The sequence below is a fragment of the Camellia sinensis genome, chromosome 8 (genome assembly GCF_055761805.1).
Source record: "Camellia sinensis isolate YWXY chromosome 8, ASM5576180v1, whole genome shotgun sequence".
NCBI lineage: Eukaryota > Viridiplantae > Streptophyta > Magnoliopsida > Ericales > Theaceae > Camellia > Camellia sinensis.
Window position 1 is genome coordinate 170,383,167 of NC_138968.1, and position 19,690 is coordinate 170,402,856.

At 33.5% G+C, this 19,690-nt stretch overlaps 1 long non-coding RNA gene and 1 pseudogene across 2 annotated transcripts in view; one reads left to right on the forward strand and one right to left on the reverse strand.

Annotated features, from left to right (window-relative positions):
- The window catches only part of LOC114285305 (tyrosine--tRNA ligase 1, cytoplasmic-like), a 226,879-nt pseudogene extending 226,807 nt beyond the window's left edge, over positions 1-72 (reverse strand). Inside the window, exon 1 of the transcript XR_014339219.1 lies at positions 53-72. The product of XR_014339219.1 is annotated as a tyrosine--tRNA ligase 1, cytoplasmic-like (transcript). The remainder of the gene's footprint in view (positions 1-52) is intronic.
- A 17,520-nt stretch (positions 73-17,592) lies between these two features.
- Positions 17,593-18,869, forward strand: LOC145797309 (uncharacterized). Its single transcript, XR_014338674.1, has 2 exons — positions 17,593-18,242; positions 18,411-18,869. It is a non-coding gene; the product is annotated as an uncharacterized LOC145797309 (long non-coding RNA).
- Positions 18,870-19,690: the final 821 nt, after the last annotated feature.

Below are 19,690 nucleotides of genomic sequence, written 5' to 3' on the forward strand. Positions count from 1 at the left end.
TGCCAAATGGAATCCCTATCTATGAGAGTAATTCCAATCTGAAATCTCCTACCTCATTATCCTAGGAAGCTTGTTCTTTGTTGCAATGTCCAGTAAAAGAGGCAAGTACTGATGTGCCCGGGAGATAATTTCTTCCGAGGCAAATTACAAACACCCCCTCGAGATTTGGTGAAAATACAAATTCCCCTGAGGTTTGAGAAATTACAAATTGCCCTCTGAAGGTCAAATTTTCATAACAAATTAGGGGAAATTATGGGAGGAATCTGTATGAAAATAAAAATCTCATGGGGCAATTTGTTATGGAAATATAAACCTCAGGGGGTGGGATGTAATTTCTCAAACCTCAGGGAGAATCTGTATTTTCACCCAACCTCGAGGGGTGTTTGTAATTTGCCCTTTCTTCCGAAGAACATAAAAATTCCACTTTATCTCCTTGGAGATTTAACCCTACAGCTTTTCAAATCTCAATCATGTACCGCCCAACAGTTTGAATTTTCTTCAAATCACCACCAATTTTCTTGTTTAAAAATGCAAAACAAAAACTGCAATCTAAATCTTGACTGCAACCAGCAGAAGTCAGTTTGTTGACACTAATTATCTTCATAACACCCTGTTCAAAAATAAAATGAAAATAAGAACGCACCCAATCAACAAAACTTGTTACCACAGTTTGAAAAACCAACAATTGAGAGAAAAATTTCAACTTCCAACAAGGCAGGGGATAAGAGTTTGATTACCACAACAATCAACTTTTTCTAAACACAAATCAACAGATAAATACACATCTCAATGGACTGTCGGGAAAAATCTAAAATTAAAAAAAAATAAAAAAATAAAAATAAAAAAATAATTGACACACTACAACTCAAATAATTTTAAACCAATATACTTCAATGATCTCATCGATAAATTCAAGATTAAACCCAAAAAATAAAAATAAAAAAAACTCAAAGAATAGTCAATTCTAAAATGCAACAAGAACTTTCTAATGACAAAGTGGTTAGCTACACATGAAGGGTCATTTAGGGTTTTGGGTAGAGGAGGTGAATTATGAGAAAGTGGGTGGGTATTTTTGGAAAGAGAAAATGGCCAATAAGGTGCGGTGTCAAACAAAGCGGCTCATAGGTGACTGCCACGGGCCATGTCCAATGCTATTATTCATTTTTTACAACTTACAATATAAAAATAGTATGCTAAGATTTATTTTGGTAATTGAATTAAAAGTCAGTTTTTTACTTTCTTTTTTCTTTTTTTGATTTTTTTTTAATCACATCACATATTTGTTTTTTTGTATATTTTTAAAAAAAATTCAAAAAAAGTTTAACGTACTTTTCAAAATAGGCTTATTTTTCAACATTATTCTTTCTGTTACATATTTATTAGTTTGAAGAGGCTCACACTACTCTTCAAATATAATTAGCTTACAAGAATCTTGTATTATTTCTTTAGATGGTTTACAAGAATGTTTGGTTTGGTTTGGTCTTGGGAGAGTAGTTTTTAAAAATTGTTTTGGAGAGAGAGTTTAGAAATTTTTTTGGTTTGTTTGATTGTGTATTTTGAAAGTAGTTTTGGAGTTTTGGAGTTTAGAATGATCTGATATTTTGTTATAATTGAATATATGTGAATGAGAAAAAAAGTGATTGAGAAGAAGAGAGGAGAGAGAAAAAGTGATTGATTGATAGTTAAGAGAGAGAAAGTGATTTTGAAAATTGTTTTAGAAAATTTACAAACCAAACAAATTTTTTAGAAAATTTTTCCCAAAATCACTCTATAAATCCAAACCAAACATTTTTATATTTTTTTTTTTTGAAGATTTGATAAAGAGAAAAAGGCTAGATGCAACTAAACTATATTTTTATCCAAAATTAAGAACATTATAATACTTTAAAAATGAATCATATCACGAAAGAATAAATTATATTCTGATTTTTAAAAGTTGAAAAATTTTCTATAGAGATAAATTATAGACCGAATTGTGTGTCAAATTCTTCTACAATAATTTTGTTAGAATAACGACCGTACTAGTTAATTTGTTAGAGTAAATAAAATAGCAAAAAATTAATTATAATAGGCAACAAATATTTTTTAAAAAGTCCCTTGGAAATGCTCTTTGAGATAAAATTATATGCCTAAATTAATTGTTTAAAAAATATAGTAAAAGTGAGTCCCAATTTTAGGCATTGATTGTTTTGTAAATTAGTGAGTGCATAATTATTGTAATAGATATGTTAAAGTTTATGAGAAAAAAATATAATTTATTTTAATGCATTTTATGGTAATGAAATTTAAAAATATTTTTGTTACCTTACTCTTTCTCTTTTACTTCTCTTTCTCCTCTTAAAAAAATAATTTATTTTTTTAAAATTCTGAAATCAAATTCTAAGAAAAACATATAAATCATTTAAAATTTTATTATACTCATAGTTTTTTAAGCAATATTTAAATTATGAATTTAAATAAAAACTTAAAAAATGTAAGAATAATGTAAATAAAATATGAATTAATTTATTTCCATAAATAGCAGCTTGTTTTTCACATTACAAATAGTGGTTGGGCCCAGATCCATATCACATTACAAATAGTGGTTGGGCCCAGGCCAGATCCAAATCCATGATAGGACTTGAGGGGATTGGGCCTTGGGAATTAATGATGGGATCTAGAAATGGGCCTTGGCCCAGTGGTTGGGTTGTCACTTCTATAAAATGGGGGACAATCTACAGAGCCCATGTGACATATCCATGTACTTTGTGCTTCCCACCACCTAAACAAAGCAAGGATCCTCTCCTTGGATCTCTCTACTTGGTTTCCTACTTGGCAGGTCATTGGGTCCATTTTAAACTCAATTTTGATAATCTGAATAGTCACATTTTAAGATTTATTGAATATATCATACTTATAAAAAATCAAATTGATCGGATATCAGAAACCACGTATTCGGATCATTGAACTAAAAATCATTTATTAAAAAAAATTTAATAAACAGTTTTATTTTTTAATAAAACTTTTAGTTTAATAATCCGAACACGTGGTTTCCGATATTCAATTGATTTAATTTTTTACAAGTATAATATACTTGACAAATGTTAGACGAATTTTAAAATTTGAATTGTTCGAATCATCGAAATTGGACCCAAGAGTGGGCCTAATGGCCCACTAATTAGGGAGCCAAAGAGAGGATCCAAGGAGAGGAACTGGACTCACCCAAACAGCCTCATTGTCAAAAATGATTTTTTTTTAATTTTATTACTTAGTGCAATACTCATAATTTTAAAATGTACAATTGCTCTCTCTTGTGACTTCAATTGGCTTCTGTAAAATTTTATGCGGCTCCATTTTAAGCAGGTGTCTCTTCATCATTATTCTCAGCATAGATTTCCCATTCCAATTATTAGAAATCTATATTATTGAACGTGACATGACACTGTGTTCAATAGATTTCCAACATTTTTTCATATTTCATAAATCAACATTACTCTCATGGTACATATTGACATGAAAATTAATATCTTACCCATTGCTACAATATTTCAAAGCAATTATAAACCACATATTTGTGTGTGACTTATATTTATGTGAATTTCACACAAATGACTTTGTTTGACGCAATTTATAAATTTGCAACATTTTTTAGGTTATTTGAGATATTTTTATTGCAATCATGATTTTTGACCTAGTGATCGGGTGGCATACGTTTGTAATGTGAGATTATTATGGGTTCAATTCTTATGGAGAGAAATTTGATACCATATTTGTGTTACCCCCTTCTCCTCCTAAAAAAAAAATCAAAAACTATTTTAATTGCATAAGTGTGATTATATAAAACAAGGCCTAAAAGTTAACATTAATGGTTAATATTATGCCTAATTGATATATTTATTAATTTGTGTGTTCGTGTTCTTAACATTATTATTGAAAAGTTAATGTTATTTTTCATATCATCAAAACTAGACATATAGTAACTAGGGCTGCAAACGAACCGAGTCGAGCCGAGCCGAGCTTTGCTGAGCTTGAACTCGACTCGTTTACTTATTGAGCTCGTTTATTGAGCTCGAGCTCGACTCGATGAGGAACTGGGCTCGAGCTCGGCTCGGCTTGGCTCGATAAATTTTTTTAATATTATTTATATTATTTAAATATAAATATTTAAATAAAAAATATTATTTATATTATTTAATATATAAAAATGTATTTATATTATTATTTATATATATATATTTATATATTTTTAATATATAAATAAATAATATATTTATTATATAATTTAAATAAAGATTAACGAGCCGAGCTTATGCGAACTTGAGCTTGGCTCGTTTACTAAACGAGCCTAATATTTGAGCTTGAGTTTGGCTTGTTTACTAAATAAGTCGAGCCGAATTTATTTATGAATAACTCGGTTCATTTGCAGCCCTAATAGTAACTATGAATGAATATAGCAGAATTGATTGAGGGGGTAAAAATGTTGACATCAATAACATGTTTAGAGTTGAAAAATAAGAAAATTTAAAAAGAATCAAACAGTTCGAATCATAAATGATTAGGGAATATCCTCAAAACTAAGCCCATGCCTATTCCACATGTCCACACCACCATGTGCTCAGCTGGGACCATTATTATTATTATTATTATTTATTTGAATGTAGCTAGGATAGTGACTACTAAGGACATCTCTAACGGTGTATTATTTTTTTCACAAAATTTGAGTAAAAACTCTCTTTGATATTGCCTGTTCCAACGAAAAAACTTGACTTTTCATCAAATTACCGATCGATCGGGTGGACAACCGGCTCTTCACAAAAAGTTGGATTTTTTGGACCTAACTGTAACAATCCCGACCTATGATTAACTGATAAACCATGATTAATTATGCCTAATGAGTAATTAAGATGAAATTCTGAATTAATTGCATGTGTGTTATATTATTTGTGTTTCTATTTATTTATCGTAGAAATATCTGTTTGTGTTTATGTTTTGTTCTGCGAATTGAAGGCTTTATCGGCATCCGATCACGAAATTAATTTGATTTTTGTGTTATTTGCAATTTTTTAAATTTTATGGTAGGTTTCATTAAAATTCGATTCGGAACGAATAAATTAAAATAATTAATGTCCATTTGATTAGCTTCAATTAAACTCCCTAATCAAGCATATATAAGGCTCTTTTATGCCTCAACTCATCTCTTTTCTTCATCATATCTTTGAGCCTACATAGTCAAGCAAAACATAAGAGAGAGAGAGAGAGAAGAGACCAAGAGGGGTGTGAGATCAAACTTGAGATTGGAAAAGAATTTGCTAGAGAATTGAGGGAATTGGCTTGGAAGCTTAAAGATATAGCAAGCTAGAGCCTTAATCAAGAGTGAGGTAAGGGTTTAAGCCTTTACTTGTGTAATTGAGACATAATACATGAATTCAAGAGGAATTAAAACAAGAATTAAGCTAGGGAAGGAGAATTAAGAAGATTACCATACATGCATGCAAATTCTCTTACATTTAGAGTTGGATTTTGAAGAATTCTCACATACATGCATTGATCATAACTTGGTTTTGGAAAGTCATCAAGTTTCATACCATTTTACCTTGTTTGATCATGTTTTGAAAGCTTTGAAGTCAAGAAATTATTCGCATGTTATGTTTCCAACATTTCAAGTTTAAGTGTGTACACTTGGCAAGCTTTTGAGTCTTGATTTCATGAAATGATGTTTAATTCTCAATGTTTTACAAGTTTACACATGTTTTCTTACGCTTGTGGTCCAAAAATATGTGTGTTTGTAGCTTTGAATTTAGGTTTTGAACTTGGAAAAGCAATTTGGGAATTCCAAATTTTGCTTCTCCACTCGAGCAACAGAACCTGCGCTCGAGCGACCACGCACATTTTTGTACATCTGCTTGAGCAACCAAAAGTTAGCTCGAGCATAAAATGTATGCTCCCAAAAGTTTACATGTTTTGCAGACCGCTCGAGCGAGGACCTCAATCTTACGCTCGAGCGACCGTTGAGCGGAAAAATCAAGCAACTAGTACTTTTTCAGAGTTTACAAACCGCTCGAGCCAATGAAGTTGCGCTCAAGTGACCACTCACATTTTTGAACCTCCGCTCGAGCGAAGGAAGTTGCGCTCGAGCGAGGACCTTGTTTTCAGCAAATCAGACCAAGTGTTTTCAAGTGCGTTTTGGCATTCTCATTGCATCATAGGCCATATTTAGACAGAGTAATGAGGACAGAGACTTAGAACACACTAAAAGCAAGGCAAATTAAGTTAAGTGTTTTCCGAGCATGTGTTTCAGTGTGCATCCGTTATCTATTTGTGTAGGTCACGCACCATAAGTTGTTTGATCTGTCTGTTTGGCTTTGGAGCCAACTATGCGTAATAACTTTGTAAAGCTATGTTCAATTATAAGTATTTTCTGAATGATATAAGATGATCTGTTTTCTAAAATATTATTTTCTGCATAAACAAATGGTTGTCCAATATTTCTGAAATGTATTCGTGGCATTCTTAACTTTAGATGACATCTGTTATCTATTCTGTTACGTCTCAATTATGGGTTAGCTGTACATCTCATGAGCCAACTGTTATGGATCCTTTTGTAGACGTCTCTTTATGGGTCAACTGTACGTCTCATGAGCCAACTGTACTGTCTCCGTGCACGTGTGTCAAGTATATGCCTTTATGGTCGTCCCTTTATGGGTTTTCTATTTCCGTTTGTACTAATGGATGTATCACGTATGATTAACTATAAATTCTGATTATGAGTTTGATTCTGAATCTGTTTCTGTTATGAACTCTGATTTCTAAACATGATTATGAATTCATTTATAGTAACTTCTGAATTCTATTTTTGTAACGGTTATAGATAACATTCAATAAAACCTTTACTTTGTTATTATTCACTGGGTTTTTGCTCACTGTATTATTTATTTATATAAGTGATCAAGCGCGTAGTCAGGCTCAGTGATGATCGCCTAGAACTCCGTTTTTGTCGGCCACCCTTTGTGCCTCTTGAGGAGGTTCTAGATTAAGTAAAGTCATGTGGTCATGTTTTGTGAATGTATAAGACTTATTTTCTTTTGGTATATGTACACGGTTTCTATTTATCGGTAAATTGGGCTAAGTCCTCTTCTGACTTTATTTGTATAAATGGGTGACATAAGACTACCATATTTATGACGTCACATGTACATATATAAGTTTCTACAAATTCTGTTCCATGTACGTCAGCACAGCTCCATGGATTAAGTATGTTTATATATTCACTTCCGCAGCCCCTTAATATGTGATAAACTGTTCAGAGGCCTTTGGTAATCTAAGGATTACTTTCCAGTTACGACGCTAAACCTATATGGGCGGGTTTAGGTCGTGACACTAACTCTTATCTTCACATTTGCTCTTCACATGGCTTCAATAGTCGCAAACCTGCCTTCACCACTATTGGTCAATGGAAGACGACCTCTTTTGACACCCTTCCGAAATTTACAGTCTCTGCCACTAAAGGTAAGCCTTTAATTTTATCCATTTTTGATCGATCGATCGATCTATCAATTTAGTATTCTATCGCAAATCTTAAGACCTATGAAATGTTACACTTCCAATCAAAAACTATGGATGTGAAATTGTTCACAAGTCATTGATAATCAATGTACATATGCAAAGGAGGTTTAAATGAATTAGTATGGATTTCAATACTGTGTGTTAACATTTGATAGGATAGTTCAATTTCTGATGAGTTTCCACTAAGGGCTTTTGACAAACACATAAAACACATTACATAGATTTTCCCATAAAGAGAATTCACCATATTCTATTCAATTTGTATCTTCCACATACACAATAACATGAAATGAAATGAAAATGCATCAGAACCAATTCTCTGTTCATACTCTTCTTCTCTTCTTTTTGGTACTTAAAACTTGAGCACCCATGCAAATAGGGGGGTCATTTATTATTTTGTTGTGTTGTTGTTCTTTGTTCAAACTCTTCTCCTCCTCCCTCCACCTTTGGTTTGATGCTCTCTTGATAATGTTGTTTTTACATTTTATTTGGGTATAAAGTTAAATTGGCACCATTAAAATATGTTGTTGATGAATCATGGGTTGAATTGTATGGACATGATTCAAAATCCAAATACACCAATCATTACTATGTCTTGCATTAAATTGCAAAACCCATATGCACAAATCTTTATAAAAAAAAAATCGCAAAAATGTTAAAGATCCATCATTTCTTACATAGAATCTGTGTGTGTTCATGAGGGATGGTGAGAAAGAGAGCTTCTAAAAATCCAATGAAACCCATTTACCAACAGAGGTATGAGAAAATCCCCAAAATGTTTGTGTGTGTTTGATGAGAGATGGTGAGACAAACAGAGAGCTTCTAAAACAGAGAATAAAATATATCCACTTCCCCTCAGCAAAGTCTAACTATTGACACATCTCGTAACTAGTAACCCTGCATTTAAAATAAAATACAAAACATAGACTAGATCAGTGTAACAAAAAGATTACAAATGTAATCTTAATTCAATAAAATTGAAAAATGAACCTTACAATTCATTAAAAATTTATAAAGAAAAAAAAAACATTTGGGGGACTAAACAAGGCAAAGGCACAGAACACACACATACTTTTACCCTTTTCAATAGCTCCTTAACAGCAGGATCATTCTTGAAATGATCACACACAAGCTGCAGAGTACGAGGAATGTTAAGTCATAAGGATGATAATAAAAAAGACAAAAAGCAGTCTGCCATTGCCCGGTGTATTAGAATAAAAAAAACCATGACCAATCTCTACAGAAACAGGTGACATTTATTTCCAAACCAAGGAAATTGATTCCCCCTCCGGACAATCTAAGACACGACGACACAGATCAATTTGGCAATCTAATTTTTGCACATACAAGAGAACCACAACCAGCCTACGCATTGAGGATGATTATTGTAGTCCATAGATAATATTGTATCCTTCCATGCATGGAGTATTACTATTTTCTTGTTTAATGCTGGTAACAAACAAATAAATTATCATATCAAATGCATGATTTTCCAACTTCCTTGTTTAATGTTGGTACTTGTAACGAATTAGACATAGGTGTGGAATGTGTCCAATACTCTTCATTGGGCAATTCTTATATATTTGTATTTAACACTAACATTATATGTATGTATTATTGTATAATTGTTATAAAATGTGTCAAATCATTTTTGAATCACATATAATTGATTAAAAATATAAAAATATGACTATTTAACACTAAATTCAATATTCATTGACAAATACGGCAAAAAAATGAGTCATTAACATTCCCTTTGTGTAGCACAATATAATACCTCTTCATCCTCCATAAAGATGGAAGATGATGGATCACTTTTTGACATCTTCTCTTGCCCTTGTTGCAAGCCAGGAAGCATGTTTGCATGACACAGTAACCAATAGAAACTAACATCTGATGACAAGGAATATGAACTCAAGGAAAGTAGGAAGAATCATATAGGGGCATACGGTGAGACAATATAATAGGCTTGTTTTTCCTCTTGATGTCATCACAATACTCTCTCGCAAGGACATTCACTTTCCGCTAATCCATGCCTAGTTGACAGATATCAGCATGTCGAGATTAACAGATTGTTTATTAATTTGTATTATCAAAATGCACAATTAACACACCTATCAAAGTCACCTATAAATCTATGATCAATTGATAATTATTATCTATATGAACAAATTAACCAATGGAATATCTTAATAGTTGTCTCTACAGTCCGTGCTAATGGAAGTAATGGGAGTTCACATTCATTCGTGTACCACAAGATGCATGTAAAAACATACCAAAATAGAGCTTTTAGTTTCCTTACATCAAAAGAAATCATAGGAAACAAATCACACATGTGAACCCAAAAATAAATATACAAATTAGTTATTCCTCATTTGGTCCTGCTCCAATCTTTTTGCAATAAGCCCTAAACAAGTTAATTGTTATTCTCTTGGTAATCCACTCCCTGTCTCCCTTACGAATTGCATTACAAAGAAACAAAGTATATCCCTTACCTGCAAAGATGACAGAAGTTAACCCAGGAATCCAAGAAGAATACAGCCACATCACAATGTAAGTTGACAAAGATGTCATTACAATTTCCTCAGCATAAGTACATTTTAGTAGAATTAAAACATTATCACTCCTTGAGTCCTACAAGAGTATACAATTGAATGAGGTGAACACCGATCTTGCAACCATGGGTGGCTGGTTGAGAAGAAGAGGTGAAGGGGACAGGGGAATAATGTTGGTTGGATTTCTTCCATAGCCAAATTTAATTATTGATCAAAGTTTTTGAAGGCAATTGCCTAACATGAAGTTTTTATATTTGGTTTAGCAAATAAATAGAATATTTTAAAGTAGTAAAAAAGTTAAAAATTAAATATAAATGTATAAATACATACTCTTCTCACTGAGTTGTCGAACATTTAACAGCAAAGAATGAAGCTTATTATCATTGATGGTGAAATTATTCAGCTTCTCACTCAAACCTTAGCTTTGTGCCTTTTTCTTTTTGTTGATCATTTACTAGATTTTTCTTATGGGGTATTGTTACAATTCACAAAAGAGGTTATTCTTGTTATGTTTCAACATGTATACACAAAGTTTAACAATGGCCCAAGGCCAGCTCTCCATATGCATGTTTCTCCAATGTTTATAAGCAAAAGACTTACAAGGCGCACTTGATGTGCACACACCATACTGTGATGCACAAGCGTTTGGAGAGTGTTTGAGGCCAGGCTCAATAATGACTTTTAAAACTTCGGTACTGAAAAGTGCTTGAATCAGCAGCAACCCAAAGTAAATAAACCCATGATCCATAAGAAGTAAATGTACCTTAAGGAAAAATATATCAGCACATTGCATGTATGGGTAGTTGGGCTCCCATTAACTCATCTAGCTCACTGCGATCCATAATCGGGCCACGCCTACAAAGGATCTAATGTTTAGTTGTGCTAGATTGAATCCCTATCCATGAGAGTAATTCCAATATGAAATCTCCTACCTCATTATCGTAGGAAGCTTGTCCTTTCTTGCAATGTCCATTACAAGAGGCCAGTACTTATGTGCCCAGGAGTTCATTTCTTCCGAAGACCATAAAAATTCCACTTTATCTCCTTGGAGATACAACACTACAGCTTTCCAAATTTCACTCATGTACTGTCTAACAGTTTCAATTTTCTTCAAATCACACCCCATTTTGTTGTTCACCTATGCAAACCAATCTGCATTCCAAATCTTTACTTTGCAACCAGCAGAAGTCAGTTTGTTGACACTAATTATCTTCATAACACCCTGTTCCAAAATAAAATGAAAATCAGAACACACCCAATCAACAAAACTTGTTACCATAGTTTGGAAAAGCAACAATTGAAAGAAAAATTTAAACTAATTACCACAACAATCAATTTTTTCTAAACACCAATCAAGTAATAAATACACTGTTCAACAGACTGTTGGAAAGAACAGAGGGAGAAGAGGAAGGAAAAAGAGAGAGGAAAGGAAGAAGAGGAGGAGAAAGAAGGAAGGGGAAGGAAAAAAAAAATTCGGCCATTCGGGCTTCGTTTTTTCGAGCTACGTAGCGGGATTGATTATGGAAAGAGAAAGTGGGCCAATAGTGTGCGGTGCGTCAAATGAGACGGCTCATAAGTGACTATCTTGTGTCACGTCCAATGCTGTTATTTATTTTTCACTACCTAAAATATAAAATTAATATGTTTTTTTTTTATTTTATCTAACTAAGGTAAAAATAGTATGCTTGACAATTGAGTTAAGGGAATTACTAATTATACCAAAAACTTTGATATAAATTCACAATATTTAAAAAATAAATAAATTTCATACGTAGCCCCAATCATAAGACCCACAAAATAGCCTTTTAGTAATCTGCAATAAGTTGTTTGCTTGCGCAAATCAAATAAACAAAATCCGCAAAATCTTGGTAGTGTTTGGTTAAATTTTAAAATCATGATTTGATCAAAAAATTTTAAAACTCTTTTTAAAGCTCATGATTAAATAAAGTTTTCAAAAAAAATTTCAACAACTTATCTAAGAAAACTCATAACCGAACAAGTTTCCAAAATTTTATTTTAAAAAAAAAAAAAAAATCAAAAAATTATTTTTTTATTTTTTGAAAAATATATATTTTTTATTTTTGAAAAAGCAATATTTTGTAATTCTTTCAAGTATTGGCCAAACAATTTGTTATGATTTAGATATAGAAAAAATATTTTGTTATTTTTTTCTCTTAAATTTGATTTTCTGTCTTAAGATATAAATGGAACCTCACATTGGTGGTCTGCTATTTGAATTCTCATATGATATTCCCTTATGAAGAATTAGTATGAAGTAATTGACTTATCACCTAGAGGCCTTATGAATTGTGGGAACAGGTACCATTTAAATTCCTATTATTTATTGATCCTCATCCTCCAATTAACAAGAGATAGAAGCCACTGCGCATCTGCCATCATATCAATGCTCCTATGGGGTTCTCTATACATACGAAACACAAGTTACCTATTATTTTGGAAATAAAAGGACGTTATGTGCTTGTGGTGATGCAAAGTGTGCTGTTTTCATTATTTATTTATTTATTTTCTATTTTGCAGTTGCTATGCCAATGCTGTGTTGCAGTGCTTGACCTGCACAAAGCCTCTGACAATCTATTTGCTTCAAAGATCACATTCTAGAGCCTGTACTTTATAGTCTTCTCATAACTCCTTCCTGTTTGTAGTGATTTTATCAAATAATGTGTTGTTTGGCTGCATGTATAATAAATATCCTCGGTCTATTTCATGAATGCTAGGTTGCACGAAAGATTGGTGTCTTATGTGTGAGCTCGAGCAACATGTAACGATGTTAAGAAAAAGCAGGGGCCCTTTGTCTCCTGACAGAATTCTCTCGCATATGCGAAGTATTAATCCCCAGATTGGGGACGAAAGTCAGGAAGATACATATGAATTTTTGAGGTTTGCCAACTATTAAGAGTTGATACAAGGACATCTATATATATATGTGCCAGTTCCATTCTTCTCGTATGGTTTCTTCATAAGTCGGCTTGAAAGAAATGAATTTGGACTTCTTAACTGGGATGCGATAATGAAAGTTATGCCTTTTTTTCTTGGTCTTTAATTTCATATTGTATATATGTATATATATTTTAAATTCACGCTTCTAGTTACCTCAATGCAATCTGTATGCTTGGAGGGCTTGGGTGGAGAGAATATGGTTGATCCCAGATTGCAAGAAACAACCTTTATACAACATACTTTTGGGGGTTGTCTTAAATAAAACGTGTTTGTTTCTTGTATTTCAACCTTACGATATGTATCAAGTTTGGTTGTGAGATCTTTGTTATGTGGCTGTCATTTTCTTGTACCCACAATGATTTTTACTGTGTGAACCTCATTGCAAGCAAGTCAAATGTTTGAGATGTTACCATGAGTCGGAACGTTATGAAAACATTATGGATATTACGCTGGAAATATTTGGTAGGGTTGAGTCATTGGAAGATGCACTCACTCAATTTACATGCTCAGAAGATTTGGATGGAAAAAACATGTATAGATATGGAAGGTTTGTGGATTTTATATATGTTAGAATCCTACTCAATGTCCAAAAGATTATGTAGGTTCAATGGTTTAAACTCAAATTACTAACTTGTTGTTTAAATAAAAAGGTGCTCTGCATATGTTCGAGGGCGGAAGCAGTTGAGCATACATGAGGTACCGAATATCTTGACAATTGTTTTGAAGAGATTTCAATTACTATTATCTGTTATAAAAGGGTATGGTCCTCATTTGTATTTGGTTTTCCTTTTCATTAATTCATTGAAGGTATATTAATTGTTTTGGTGGATTTTACACATAGTTTTACTTGATTCAGTTGCTTACAAACTCCAAGTCACTTGCATAATAACTTTCACAACTCATCGATTTGAAACTGAACTTTTAAGTTCAAGACTCATGGTGTACCATGGCTTTAAGTTTTTGTCTAGACTCGCACTAAGTTCAATAATCAAATCATTAGACCTATCAACCTTTTGCCTTTATACAACCAAGGTGCTTGTATCATTGTGAGTTCTTCATGCAGCTATCTTAATTTGTTTCTTCTGGCTTTAATTTTATTTCCAATCTCAGGACTTTTGATGTATTTTTCAACTTTGTGTTTTGCTTTGGCAGGAGGGAAGGTATGGAAAGATAAATAAGTGCATCACTTTTCCTAACATGCTGGATATGGTTCTGTTTATGACGGGGACAGATGATATTCCTCTACTTAACCTGCTTTATATTGTTGTTGTGCATTTGGATACACTGAATGCGTCATTTTCTGGGCATTATGTCTCATATGTGAAAAATATGCAAGGCAACTGGTTCAAGATAGATGACACTCAGGTACATCAGTTCTGTCTCCTTATAAACATATCATTGCATTAGTTGGAGGAAATTAGGAAATTGAGCCTTTTTGTCATTTGCATATGTTTATTTTCTTATTCTCCTTCTTGTTAATGAAAATTAAAGCTCATTAATTTTTCTAAAGAAGAAATTCTAAAAAGAAAATCTATAAATTATTGCGTTAGATTGCTGAGGAATTAGTTCTCATGATATTTTGTGGAATTTCGTAAGCATATACCTATTTGCATCTAACGACAGATTAGGAATTACTATAAAGTACATCCTTTATCTAAAAATGATTTCATAAGACTTGAAGGGGGCACAATTACTCAAGCCTATTTGTATGGAACCTCGTGGGATTAGACAAAGGTCCCTACTCCGTACTCAAGCCTATTTGTATGGAACCTCATGAGATTAGACAAAGGTCCCCACTCTGTACTCATGCCTATTTGTAAGGAACCTCGTGGGATTGGACAAAGGTCCCTACTCCGTACTCAATCCTATTTGTATGGAACCTCATGAGATTGGACGAAGATCCCTACTCCGTACTCAAACTTATTTGTATGAAGCCTCGTTGGACTGGAAAAAGGTCCCCACTCCGAAGTAGGCTCTCTTTGTCCACTCTATGATGGACCGAGCTAAGGGATCAGTCTTGCCCCACTCCCCACTCCGAAGAGGGGAAGACCATGGGCCTGGCCCTAGCACCACTCCCCACTCTGAAGAAAGGAAGACCATGGGCCTAGCCCTAGTACCACTCCTCACTCCGAAGTGGGTAAGTCCATAACATGGGCTCCAAGGCTCCCACTCAACGATACATGAGTGCTAATAGATCAATCAATATCATGTAAAGTAAAAGGCACGTGGTGTCCGCAAATGACGGAACTTGCTCCCCTCTATTAAGGGATGTGCTACCATCACGGCTGAGGGCTAGGCGTAGAATGAGGGAGCTTGATGAATAAATCATACGATCCTTATAAAAGGTAACCTTACTCTCCTTTAAAGAGGCGATCTCTGAACTCTAGAAACACACTGGTCTTCTCTATCTTGTCTCTACCAAACTCCGGTACTAACTCGACCGTCAAAGGGGTTTCCAACCAATCCCCGGTCGGGCAGCCTAACTATTTGTTTCTTGTACAGGCCTTCACCTATCGGTGCACCATCTTACTCTATTGCGGAAACTGGTCCACACAAGACCTAATGCTACCTTAAATCTAATGTGAAACAAGATTTTTGTGGTAAATGTGGATGCATTTAATTGTCTTTTAAGTAACGTCTTATCCATGTTCATGTAATTCTAAACCTGTGTCATTGAGTATGAATGGTTAAATTAACATCGCAAAAACATGCCGTTTCAATAAAACGGAAATGAATGAATTTTTATTGCAACTATTTTGGAGAACGAGGCTTGTTTAAATGACGATGACATCATAAATATTAGAGAAAAGTATGGAGAAGTCTTTTTCTTTCTCAAGGACCAATAAGCTTGTTAGGCCAATAAAGTTCTACTTTAAAAAAATATTTCCAATAATGTTCAAGATTCTACTATGGAATATGTACCCATTTTCCCTTTTTATTAATTACCTTGCATGTTGTCGTCATTTAAATTCATGCTTCTACGGAGTGCATGCCTAAGCCCCAAAATGTCCCCAAGCTGAACTTAGAAGGTTTGTGGCTCAAGGTCAGAGTGTAAGAATGGGTGAATAATTTTCTGTTCAACACTACTTTAAGGGCATGTTTGAGTGGGTGGATTAGAGTATGAGATTGAGATTATTAATCTGTGGGTCCAATTATCCTATATTTGTTTTAACATTTTAGTTTAGGATTATTAATCCAATGGATAATTAATCCAACAAATTTGTAGGATTATTAGTAATGGGGTAGGGGTGGAATTATTAATCTAATGGATATTAATCCAATTAAATAGTGAATACCACACTAATTTAATAAAATTATTAATATTTTACTATTAATCTTGTAAATCGAACATGACCTAAGTGAACTGGACTAGACTTTCATCTACTTTAGGTATACGCGAAAAGATCAATTGATTTAAATTTGGTCTCTAATTGTCCACACTTCGACTTACCGACCCGTTCTCCTCAATATTCAGCACCATGTACAGGCTTGAATATTCGTCCCCTCGTAGAACCATTTCTTGTAATATGTTTTTGACCAGTAAGAGCATCTCCAATGATAGTAGGCATTTTACCTATCTAAATATTACTATAAAGTATACATTTTATTTTACCTATCAACGATTTCATGTTTCTGCCCCAACCATACTCTTTATTTTAGCTATTCATTCAAATACTATTAACTTTATAGAATGCCACGTCAGCAACAAAGATGGAGGGAAATAATCTTAATGATTAAATACATTTTGCCTAGCCTTGAAGGCTAGCTACATGTAGCCAGTGAATGTGAGCTGAGCCAAAATGCCTAAGCATATGCCTAGTGCATTGGAGTTGAAAAAAGTGAGTCACATTAGACATTTTGACTAACAAGCATCATATGCCTAGTGGATTGGAGATGCTCTAAGTCGAAGACAAGATTTGCTTAGGAGGGGAAGGGCTTTGTTTTGGACTCATACTTCTTGACCCAACCTCCTAATACAGAATACAGAGAAACTCCAGTCATTGTATATTATAATCTTTGTGAATTTTAACCGATTAGGTAAAACTAACTAGCTAGGGACAAGTTGTGCCTCTAAGTTTTATTTTTTTCAATACTTTGTTGAATTGGGGCCACGTGAATTGACATTTTAAATCCGAAGAGGAATGCATTTTCTTGTTCACTTTGATCATATAATTAAAAATATTTGCTAGTTTTGGATTTCTTGTTTGGTTCTGTAACAAGAGGAATGTTAGAAGTTGATATGCTTCTCTTAGGTGGGAAGCGAAAACTACCCAAGTTTTCAATTGACTGGGAATCAGGCAAACTTAGGGTTTAACCTAGTTTGGGTGTAACTCTGAACTGCCCTAGTTTTACAATATAATTATGTCAAACTAGATATTGTGCTTTTTTTGGGAGTAGTTTGGAATTTTACCTCTTTATAATTTAAATATAGTTAGAAAGTCTCTGTTTCAAACCAAAGAGCAATTGTTAATTCTGTTAATTATAAATGTAAAATGAAAGATCGTGCACCAAACCTCCAAAATCGCATCAAATCAACCCGAATCGCACATTTTTTCAACTCTGGCGGGCAGATTCGGTGAGTGAGAGTCCCAGGTGTGGCAGGTCGGCAGGGTGGCGGTTTGAAAATGCCAACCCATTGTATAAATTGACCCCACCCTACTCGCCTACTGCTATATACACATCCAGCAAGTTAACGGAAGTGATTGAGGGCCCTAAATTTCGGGGTCGAATGCCTCGAAATTCCACTTTAAGTAAAAAAAAAAAAAAAAAAAAAAGGAAAAAAGAAAGAAAAAAAGAAACAGTTTCCAAAAATGGAAATTAGGGACATTAGGGGCAAATTTTTTAGGGCCACCAATCATTTTCCGCAAGTTAATTCCAACCATTATATTACATCATCTATCATACCAAATGAAGATATACTCTCTCTCTCTCTCTCACGCACACACACAATAATTCCTCAATTAAACCTAACTCAGACCCAAACATCTCATCTCATTCATCATCATCGATTCATTGCCGCTGTGCACAACATCTCATTTCATTCCTCTTCCTTACCTTGCCGATCGGCGCTGCCATAGCCATGCTATCACCGCTGTTGGCCACTCCGCCGCTGCTCTTCACTCGCTGTCATTGCTCTCTGCGCACCGCCACTGCTTTCTCCTCACTGCCGCTGCTCTTCACTCGTCGGTACGTGGCTCTGCTCTCTCTACTCTCTCTGCTCTCACTGCTCTCTCTCTCGGCGCTTTCTCTACTCTTCTCTCTCGCTGCTCTCTCTGCTCTCTCTCTCTCTCTCTCTCTCTCTCTCTCTATATATATATATATAAGAGATGTATAGCCTTGTTTTGTTTGTAATAGAGAATGGACTTGAAAAGCGCACAGTTTCTCCTCAAAAAATGACCTCTCCAGTCCTTGTCATGGGAGCAGCCAAAAAATAAGAGACATTAATTTATTGAACAACTAAGAAAGACGTATCGTACATCGGATTCCATAGAAGAAGGAAAGAAGATTCCCTGGCAGCTGAATCACTCTCTCCTCGCGTAGTGGGTCTCTTTTCTTTCCCCCGACTGGCATGAGGAAAGGGTCCATTCCTTTCTCTTGATAAAACCAGAAAAGATGTAACCCCGGAACTTGGGGATATACAAATGATGGCTGCTTTGATGGTGGAAACCCTCCTGCACCAACCGCAAAATTAATTACCGTTGTTAGTTCTACCACTACTGCAATGCTTGTTATAAATTTTGGTAAAACTCGTCCATGTTTTAGTATTAATTTAGATCTTTTTACTCTTTAATTCAAATTCTATAATTTGAATTATATTTTTTATAAATTGTCAATTCATCTGAATTGTCAAGACAAATTTGTCAGTATTTGCCAATCGAAATGCCTCTTATTGATAAGAAAAATAGCAATTTCTAATAACATTTTTATCAATCTGCCGCATGTCGTACCGTTTCTATTTTTCTCTATACCCTTTATACCCTCAAGTCTTTTTTTTATTTTTATTTTTTTGTTATTTTTTTCTCTCATCTCTCATATATATAATTTACAATTTTTTAAATTTAAATGTGCTTTTTCTTAATGATAATTAAATTATATTATGTAAAGAAAATAAATATAAAAATTAGGAAAAATGAAGGGCATATAATTTTAATTAAATTATATGGTGTAAGAAAAATAAATCTAAAAAAACAAATAGTTTATAGTTTTTATATTTGTTATAAAAATAAAGGACATTTAAAAATTAAAAGAATTTACAAAATGCCATTTAAAAAAAAAAGATTTACTTTTAAGATAAAAAAAAATATTTTAAAAATAAACTAGTATATAATGTTAAAGTATGAGGAATTAAAAAATAGTAGAATTTATTTATTTTTATTTGTCAAAGATATCGATAGTATAAGTATACTGCAATTGATGAGTTTACCGCTATCTGCCTGACTATGCTAATTAGTTCAATTAACTAGTATTGGATATGGGTCCAATATCTAATTTAGGCTGTTACATATCAAAATCTCAATTGGTAGTTTCTTATCAGTTTATTTTATTTTATTTTATTTGTGAATTCATTATGTATTTTTGGAATTTAAGACATATTTACATTGTGAATGAAATATAAATAACCTTTTATTTTCCAA